This window comes from Pundamilia nyererei, unplaced genomic scaffold (genome assembly GCF_000239375.1).
Source record: "Pundamilia nyererei isolate P.nyererei 1_Seehausen unplaced genomic scaffold, PunNye1.0 scaffold00026, whole genome shotgun sequence".
NCBI lineage: Eukaryota > Metazoa > Chordata > Actinopteri > Cichliformes > Cichlidae > Pundamilia > Pundamilia nyererei.
The window spans coordinates 1,532,974-1,543,849 of NW_005187427.1; positions in this window are offsets into that span (position 1 = coordinate 1,532,974).

Below are 10,876 nucleotides of genomic sequence, written 5' to 3' on the forward strand. Positions count from 1 at the left end.
AGCTGTCAAGAGGCTGTAAAGGGAAACGTGGAAAAAACATTGAGGTCTGCCAAATACACAGAAATAGGACTAGAATTCAGTAGCAACGGGTCTTATGGGGTGATGATTTTGGCTGAAATGATCGTCAGTATATACAGAGGACGTCAGGAGAGAGGGTCAAGATTAAGCAAAACACTATGGAGGCTCGGCCATGGTTTGAGTTTGCTTTCAGCCAAACATCTTATCACCTGTTGTCAGAGTAGATAGAACTGTAAATGCAGAAAAGTACAGTTAGATTTTTCTTCTTGAAAGCATCTGATTAGCAATGAAAGTGATTCCAAACACATGCCAGTACAGTCAAAGCATACCTGGAAAGAAAAACACACATAGGAACACCATCAGTCATGGACTGGTCTCCCAACTCAACATTAATGAAGCAGTGTGGGATGATCTTGACAGAAAGCAGAACAAAAGGTTGGCAATATCAAAAGAAGAGATTTGAAACTCCTTCAAGGAGACCGGAGAAGTATTCCCAAAGACTATTCAAAGAAATTACGGTTTGTTTAGGAGAGTTCAGACTGTGTTGAAGTATAAAGTTGGCCATGCAAAATATTATTTTTTTAAGCTCTGTTTTTGCCTTATTTACTGTTAGTTTGTGTTTGTACCTATTTCCCAGTTTCCTAGAAAAATATAAAGAAGAGAGAGTGGCTCAATGCTTTTGCACAGTAGTGTAAGTTCAAACAGAATCCTCCACAGACTCTTAACAATCTAGAGAAAGTGTGTAATGAGTAAAAATTAAATTGTTACAAAGGCAAAAAAAGAGAGAAAAAATCTGTTTTGATTTAAACAACTGGCCATACATATACAGTATATTTGAATAAAACATGCATGATATAATGTATTTAATTTGTTGTGCAGAATAAAAGTGTTCCTTTTTTGAACTTTTGTGACTGAACTCTAGCTAAACCTTTTCTGGTCATGTTGTGGAAACTGAGCATGCCCTAAAAGACCACCTAATGACTCATATTTTAACAAATGTATACATTCAACATGTAAGTGAGGGGAACAGCCCAGTCAGTGCTGTAGTTTATGAGGAATGCTTGTCTGTGGGATGAATTACAGCTACTGGTCAGCAGCTGCTTTTTAAAACCCACCTTCATCACCCACACACTACACACAAACACACAATAACAAGACCTACTAACAAGCAGACCATAGTGGTACACTGAGTGAGTTCTTGTTTAGATGAGCCGCCTGGCTTCCCAAAAACATCCAGGCAAAAACACGCTAAAACAAAAAGAAAGGATCTGTGTGGTCTATGATTAAAACCCTGGAAACTAAATTGTTGATATAAATGTGACTGCATAAACAATGTACCTCCTAGCCTTCCTACTATATGTGTTCTTCCCTTTTTTTTGACTACTTTAGCCTAACTCTTTGCAGGAATGCCAAATAGTGGTAGTGAGAAAGAAACATGAAAGAGATGACCAAACAGTGCACAGACATCTAAAGCCATATACCCACAAACTCTCAGGAAATTAACCAGTCTTGCTTTTGTTTCAGTTTATGTCCTAAAAGCTTCTTTATCTGCATTCATCTCTTTGCACTTAATCCATTACCTGTGCTGAACCAGGCTGTAGAATGGAAAGGGAGCTCTTCCAATATATTTACAAGGTACCATAGCAAACGTTTCATTCACTATGCAGGTAAAAGTGTATGTTTAAAGCTTCCGCACATGTTTGCGGGATGTGTGAATTGTTTAGATGAGGGGGGAGCTGAACAGACATCCCTGAAGAATGCTCTTAGAACCTGTTTATAGCCTTCTGGGGGCTTCAGGGACTTCGGTGGCTTTAGGAAGACTGAAAGAGGGAGAGTTAAACTCCTTTGCATAATGACTTCCAGACTATCGCGTGTTGCTTCTCTTTTATGCTGCATACCCCTGTCAGGGTCCATCAACAAGTTTATCCCTCTGTGAGACAAACGTTTTATGGCACAGATTTGGGGTTTGACTGATTTATGTCTCAGACAAAACTGCTTGGCTTACTAGAAAAGAAAGAGCAAGACTGTACAGATACATCAGATACATTCAGAAAATGTTATTGTTAAAGCTTTTCATGGTGGATCAAGAAAACAGAGAATTCATGTATGTATTCTAATTTCTTCATGCTTGAAGATCATGCACAGCTAACTTTATTTTTCCAGGAGATGGGAACAAACCACGTTTTTTGCCCTGTGGCAGCTGGGATAGGCTCCAGCCAGCCTGCAACGCTGAATCAGATAAAACCTCAAGAAAATGGATAGATAAATGAGATAAGATGAGGTTGTGCTATTACAAAAATTGTTATTTTGTGAACATTACCCCATCTTCCTCCCGTAGTTCAAAAAACTTATTGTGTAGAGTAAAACACTCTCCAGTGCTCACATTTTCCAAATACATATTCGTTTTTTTTCCTATAATCTGATAATAATGATGTTTCTCCGGCTTACACGCAGAGTGTACAGAACCTGCTTCCTTTCTGATGAGTAAGTCAGCATTTTGTCAGTCAAAGTCAGCACTTACGAGTAAAAAGGGCCAGCTGAGTTTTGGGTATCGTGGCGGATCAGCCCCTGCCAAGAGTAACAACCCATTCTTTTTGCACCATTCCCCGGGAGGGATAAAACTTTAAAATTTAAGTAAGTTCCAGTAAAGTCAAATATATTTCCCAAACGACCCCCCCCCACCACCACCAAAAAAAGGCCTTCATACATAAATGCAAAAATGGAGAATGCTCACACTGACTGAAAATTTTTGGAAATCACTCAATAGCTAGATCCCAACACTCGGGCCACTTTAGGTCCATTGCAGGCTTCTAGTGAGATGTAATGATATAACTGAATCTCCACTCTATGTTGAAAAGTTAACTCATTTACAGGTGCGCTAAAGTTTGCCCTCTGGGTTGTTTTGGTTAGCTCTTTCAGATGGTTCTGCTGAGTTTGGTGACATCATGTCTGCCCTGGTTTAAAACTCTGAAAGAAAAAAAAAATCAGGACTGCAGACAGACACAATAATTTCAGTTCTGCTTCTAAGGGTTTATTCATAGAGAAACACTAGAAAGTACCTAAATATAACTGGCTGAATGAGATATCTGATTGGGACAATTCAAACATTTTTCTTTCTCTTTCACTTCTGCCTAACTCTATCGCTGTCATTCTCCCAGAAATCTGCCGTACTTTCTTCAACTGGCTGTAGTTTTAGGCACACGCAGTTCTTTGGACTCAAGTGAGCAGTTTGGTTTTGCATGAAATCTGAAGAACACCTAGGGGCCTGCAGTCTTACTCTCTGCGCAAGCTACTCTTTGAAAGGTTGCCATCCTCCCTCTGCTCCTTGATTACTTGAGCACATGTTTGAGGGAGTGTATTTTTCTATGATTCTCTGTGCTGTTACCAGTCAAGCACCCTTTTCTAAACGAGAACAAAGTGCTCTGGATGTCAGTATAACCTGACAGCCAGCAGCAGTGCTACAAATCCAGGGTCATGCAAAACTATGCTTTTGTGGATTTAGTGGTCTCATAATTTACACATTGGAGATGATCTGACCACCTTCTTCACTCGGAACATTTTAAATGCCAAGCTGTGAGTCAAGTTTAATTGTGTAGTCTTGAGCCACAAAGATGATCTCGTAAGACTGTATATTACTCACGTTCTGAGTGTAATGTATCCTTTTTTTAAATTAATGGAACTTGAAAAATGAGATAAAGACAATAAACATGTTAATAACAAATGAAACAAATACTCAAACACAGGAGAAGCAACACAGCCAACTGGGTCATGGAACACCAGTCACCTACCAGTACAAGAAGGAAAGTAAAAAAAAAAAAAAAAGAGCCAGCCAGCGTCTGTTAATCTGCCTTTCTCATTTGTGTCTTTTATTGCTGTGGGAACTTATGAAACAGCAGACAGAAGGGAGGTTTCCAATCCTTGTGCGGTATTAAGTGTGCAACCAACGGCCCTCTGTGGACTAAGAGTTGTTCTCTCTAGAGAAACAACCTCTTGGGTCATGTTTGTAAAGGTTTACTTGGTCTTCCCCCAGACGATGACTGCTTTGTTTATGTAATAAAGTAACTTACACAGTAAAAAGAATTTAAATATTAAAAATAAAATAACAGAACAGTGCATCATTTTAAAATGGAAGAATTTACCATGTAATTTTTTGTGGATATAAGCTTTTTAACCACAAATTCACTTTTATAATTTTTTTTCATTAACAGAAACTTTATTTTAATGAAAAAAGGAGCAGATTATTTACTGGCAAAAACATGACCTGTTTTGTTTGACTTTTTTCTTGCTTTTTTTTTTCATGTTTTCTTCACAGTGTGGGTCCAGACCATGATCCTAGGAACACAAAAAATACAGTTTACATGAAAGATTTATACTAAAAATAGATGCAGCCGAGCGTTAAAGACTTTTTATGTTATTTTAATGTTGATCATTCTTCTTACTTTTGAGTATAAATGATTAGCTAAATAGCCTAAAATACTTCTAAAAAGTAGTTACCTTGCTCTGCAAATATCCTCTGGCCTTTGGAAAAGTTTGCTCTTCATTTGGCCAACTGCTAAAATTTGAAATTGTTTAATTTTTTTAAATATTAAAAGTATAGCCATATTTCCTCTATGGTTTCTAAAGCCATAAAAAGATCAATTAAAATAAGAGCTAATGTGTTTTATTGCACATCCATGCCATTAAAAAAGGTCTCTTTTTATTTTTCCCAACAAAATATAAGTTTGAGTCAAATTTCCCATTAATGTCAGTGCAATATATATTGAGTCATATAACATGCATCTTGAAGGAAGTCTCTTTAAAATAAATTATCCACTAGAGCCTGGTAGGTCAAGGAAGGCCTCACCCACGTGCCCTTCCTCTTGTATTTCACAATAAGTTACAACCTGTTGGTGCATCTGCCTAAGCTGCCTGTTCTTTCATTACAAAGAGCTGTGTCAATATTAGTGAAGTTGTAATTCACTGTTATGCTGAATGGTTAGATAATGCTTCCATGACAGGAGGATTTGAGGAGTCAAATGAGGTGTGTGCTAACGCATATGCTTCAGTGCACTCACTCGCAAACCACTTACGTGCTTGTACAGTACCCACAAGTACCCACAATAAAGGAGGGGGAAGGACAGAGAAAGACAGAAACACAAATGTACAGAAAGTTATACAGGAACGAAACACTATGTGTGTTTAACGTGTGACCTCTGTGGTTTCTCGGGATTATTCCTAAATTTGTATTATTGAAAGATAGATAGATAGATAGATAGATAGATAATCAGCAATTAAAACATCATTGTTAAAAGTAAAAGTACCACAGGTTTGCAGGACCCACTGCACCAGCATAAGGTCAGACAGTGGGTTCAAGGATGTCATCCCGATAGTCAATGACAGTCAGGGTGCTGCTGCCTAGCCTGTAAAGGTCCATCCGTTTCTGATTATTTGATAGAGAAGTTTACACCAGTGCCCTGCAGGATATCATTTTGTTATGCTTTGACGGTGCTCATCCTGTTCCTCCTTGCACAAAGCAGCAGATATCCGTCCTGCTGATGTGTTAAGGACCTTCTACAGCCCCTTCCAGCTCTCCTAGAGTAACTGCCTGTCTCCTGTAATCTCCTCCACACTCTTGAGACTGTGCTGGGAGACACACCAAACTTTCTGGGGTTGATTTCATTAACACAAAAGCAGCTAATTGACAACTGATTAACAACCTCCTCTGCTACTTAACTGACCTTATAAAAAAAACCCAGAAGTTTAACTGACTTCATGCTATACAATGAATAAAAAGTGTTCCTTTATTTCATTTTATTTGTATGATTTACCAGAGTTAATGCTGCCCATTCCCAAATTTCTAGGGTTATTTCCAGTTTTTCCTGTTATCCTCAAGTGTATTGGTTAATTTAGGGTTGTCTGAATTAATATGAGTTCTTCTAACTGCTTCTTCTGATGTATTTTATTGACTAATCACTGATTCTCATGCTGAACAGTATTTAGTCTGGCACTCCCTTTAACCTTTATTGATTTATTGCTGTTCTTTTCAGTAAAACACCTTGAGGCCACTTTTTGTTTTGATTGGTATTATTTGCAGACTTGGACAGAATGGTCTGCACAGTTAAAAGACACCCACCCCTAATGGGTCTGACTTGTTTTTGACCTTAAATGACCCATAGTTGTAAAAATTATGTTTGTCTGCCAGATAGCCAGGCCTGTCCAGGGTGTAACTCTCATGCAACCTTTGCTGACCTGGACAAGATAAGTGGGTATCAAAGAGGAAAAAGGTCCACATTGTGTCAGAGAAGCTGTCAATAACACACCAGTCAAGCCAACTTTGCAATGGATTCCTGTGATTTTTTTTTAAGGGTATCTGGTATCAAACGCCACCCATTTGGGAATCCTAGCTCCTAAAAACAAATGTTAGGGATTACTTCCAAATACTATTTGACATTTACGCATTACCCCTCATGTCCTGAGGGGGCTCATTTAGTTTGTGTTGATAGACAGCTTGTGTAATCCAATCCTCAGGTACTGCAACCTGTCCAGAGTCATTACTTTGTGCTGAAGTACACACAATGCTGCTTTTTAATGTAAATTGGTAGTGATTTGCCAGACATCATTGGTTGTAAAAAAAAAAGTAAAAAATCTCATTGCCAGATAGAGAAAAAAAATACAAGGAAGACACTTTTTTTTCTGTTTCTTACAGGATTGTTCACTGTTGAGCTCTTGAACTCTGCTGATGATGAGTGATTGCAGCTGCTGAAACCCAAAACTTGCTCTCTGTGTGTTCGCTTTCAAACACTCTGCCACACACGTACGTACCAGAGATAAGGCGTACAGCACATACAAAGAGCTCACACACACTCAAGTGCTATGCTTTCTCTCAATGTGTTTCCTTTCTAAATCACCCATACACAATAAGGGAGCTTCTTGTGGCCTTTCTGATGCACAAATTACCAGCTTGAGCCTAGAGGATGAACTTTGATGTTAAGAAACATGTGGAAAACCTTGATCTCAAATAAATGAATAGATCAGAGTAGATGATTGGCTTGTTGTTGTTATTTTGTCATCAGGTGACATATTGGCATTGGCATTGATCTAGAAAACATATTTTGAGGAAATGTTTCCACATAGTGTCTTCAAGAACGTAAATCAAAAAGGAATGACATAACCTTCATACTCTCAGATGGGTTTCTGTTGGACAGTATGACATGCCAAGCATTCACTTCCTCTCGTGTAATTGCTGAATCAGTTTCACAGTCTGTTTCTTTCAGGAACAAACTGTATGTTGAGGTATGAAAATGACTGGTTTGTTTGTCATTGCTGAAGCATGACAGCATGGGGAAATTGCTGTCATTATTTCCTAGCAATAAAAGAGTCCTGTTATGTCATCGGCAAGTTTCAATCTGTATTATTATCCTGTAAACAGTCAGATAAGCTGTTTCATGTGTATTTTAATTGGAAATGTAATAGAGAGCATCTTCTGTGTGCTAAAACCAGCACAATGCGAAGCAGGTGAAGACCAACACCTGTTGACCAAACAACAAGAAAACAGTTTTATTGGTTGCACAAATCTTGTTTAACCTGTGCCCAGGACACAGGTTAGATATTTCTACTAGCTGTGACTGGCTCAACTAATTAACCATTACTCCTTCAAAGAATTCAAAATATGTTGCAACGGATAAGGCTGTATATTAGCATGAAAACATAAACAGTCAAACTCATGTGTCATTTAATGACAATGATAGTCTAATATATTTTATATTTCTCATTCATTACTTTTTACTTTTTTTTTAATACAACACATACTAACACTTTTTTTTTTTTCAAAATGTGCCACTGTTTGTTGTTCATTGTTAGCACAGCATGTGAGGCTGGCATGACTGCAATATTATTACGCTTGCACAAGAAAACAAAATAACAATTAAAGTTTTGACTCTTGAATCTTGCATACAGGGTTTCTGTACTAATTCCTGCTATGCAGGCAGAAAATAACTTGGTGAAGGGGCCTGAGGCTGTGAAAGCAGGTTTGTTTATCCATCCACTGAACACTGCTGACACCAAGTGGACCTTAGTGAACAGTGCATCAATGTTGTTAAAAAGCTGAGGTTGAAAGTTTACACACACTCATTTTCCTTCCCAGGGAGTGATTTACAGCATACACCTTTAATGACTTTAAAAAAAAAATCCAACTTGTGAAGCAAGTGGTACCTCACCCAGATGATTTTGGTAGCTATTAAGTAGCCAGGATTGGGTATTTGACTAACTTTTTTGGCAGAATTGGCAAAGTTCTTTAAATTAGTTGGTGTCAGACCTGGGTTGAGGCTGGTGCTGGGGATCATTGTCCTGTTTGAACTGTGTCCAAGTTTCAACCATCTAGCTCTTCAATTTGGATGTAGTTCTACTTCTTCTCATTTTGCAATATACCAGGACCACTGGCAGCCCAAGATCATGAAGCTACTATCACCATCCTTAAAAGCTGCTAAAGTATTCTTAGATTTAAAAGCCTCACCTTTACGCCTCCAAACTCTTGTCACTGTGGCCCGATAGTTTAATCTTTGTCTCATTTGACTCTAAAACTTTTGTCCAAAAGTTGGTCTGCACAGCCATGAAGGCAGCTGCAAATTTCAGTCATGCTTGAATGTGCTGATTTTGGAGCAGAGGCTTTATTGGTCATCCCATTTCAGTTTGTGGTGATTCCCCAGCAACTCATTCACAAACTGGATCTGATGGGGATCAGCACCTCACTGTGTAACTGGCTGCTGGATTTCCTGACAGGAAGAAAGCAGACAGTACGGGTTGGCAGCAACACCTCCAGCACAAGAACACTGAATACAGCGGCTCCCCAAGGATGTGTGTTGAGCCCCCTTCTCTTCACTCTGCTGATGCACGACTGCACACCATCACACAGCTTCAGCCTTTTCATAAAGTTTGCAGACAACTGTGGGAGGTCACATCAGCAACAACGATGAGACCTACTACAGGAGTGAAGTTAAACATCTGGCCGAGTGGTGCAGCAACAACACCTTGTACCTGAATGTGGAGAAGACTAAGAAGATCATCATAGACTTTAGGAGACCCTGCATGCCCCACTAACCATCAATGGTGCTGCTGTGGAGAGGGTAAGCAGCACCAAGTTCCTGGGTGTGCAGATCTCAGAAGATCTCTCCTGGTCAAGACAAAAAAACCAAAACACTGCATCACTGGTCAGCAAAGCCCAACAGGGACTCTACTTTCCCTGCAAACTGAGGAGAGCAAGAGCCTCAACCCCCATTATGAGCACCTTTTACAGAGGCACCATTGAAAGTATCCTCACCAGCTGCATCACTGTGTGGTATGGCTCCTGCAATGGGTCCTGCCGAAAAAAGTTACAACAGTAGTGAGAGCAACGGAGAGGATCGTGGGTACTTCTCTTCCCTCCCTCCAGGACATCTACTGCACCCGCCTCTGCATTACAGGGGACTCCACTCATCCGTCCAACAGCTTCTTCAGTTTGCTGCCATCAGGAAGGAGACTGAAGAGCCTCCAGGCTAGAACCACCTAGCAGACTGAGAGACAGCTTTGTCCATCAGGCTGTCAGGATGCTGAATTAACTCCATGCTCTCACACACACGAATTTCAGACCTGCACTCATCTCTTCCCTCTGAATCCTCGACCCCCCCAAAAATACAAATTCCGACCCACCACCATTCAACTGGACTTTCCCATTGTTCTGAGTATTGGTCAATCCAATGGGTGCTGTCAAACAAATCCTTTTTATGCTGCCGATGAAAAATAACCAGATGTATGCAATCATGATCAACTAATCAACTAATGAGTAGTTAATCGGTTTTGGCCTTGTGAAGCTAAAAGACATCATAGAGTCTTCAGCATCATTATTAAAAGATTTTGGCGAGTTCAAACATGTGTATCCAATTCTTGCTTCTTAAAGTCATTAAACATGTAAGCTGTAAAATCATTAATTTAAGACCACATCTCTGTAATTCTTTCTTCACATTTAAATGTTAAAAAACACAACTTTAAAAAGTTAACTGTTAACAGTTTGGATTTTTTTCACTTCTTTGCAGTTTTTACCGTGGAAATTGTGTAGAAATTAAAAATAATCTCTGTTTGTTTGGGGTTTTTTTTACATAAAGTACAAAGAGACAGATGCGGAACACGTTAGTTTGGTCTTCCTTCGGTTAAAAGACCCTATTCGTATGAGTAATGATGAGTCATGATGAGTCATGATGTGTAGAAACAAGATTTGTTGAAGACCTGGAGAAAATAGGTCACATAGCAGAAAGAGGTAGCTTTGCTTTCTATCTACACATTGTAGTGTAGTATGTTGTATTAAAAAAAAACACTACACTGATACAGTTGAGCTAAGCTATATTTTTCTCATACAAGCAGCCAAAGCACATTAAAGCATCTTATTCACTGCAGAAACAACACTAGTGCTAGTGCCTGCTGCAATTTCAGCAAGTCTTTCATCACATAGGTCTTCCACGTGTTACAGTATATTCCTCTGCAATCCCATTGCTTGCCTTGTAATTATACAAGTTTTTATTACAAGGTAGGCCTATTAAATGTTATTGAAGAGAATTTCTCTTGCACATAATACACAACCATAATGTTCGAGGGAAAATGAAAAATACAGGCAAAGACTTCAAGAATAGCAGGTAATTGAAAAGCAATGTGCTAAAATACTCCAGATGGTTTTTAGTCCACCCAGCGAACAAGCTGTGGAAACCCAGACCCAACTGTAAACGTGCAGAATTGCAGGGATCACATTACCGTAAATATTCTAAAAGAGTTGATTGTAATTGGATTCCTTGGGGAAGAAAATGTCTTCATTTCCTTTTCCTTCATATATATATATATATATATATATATATAA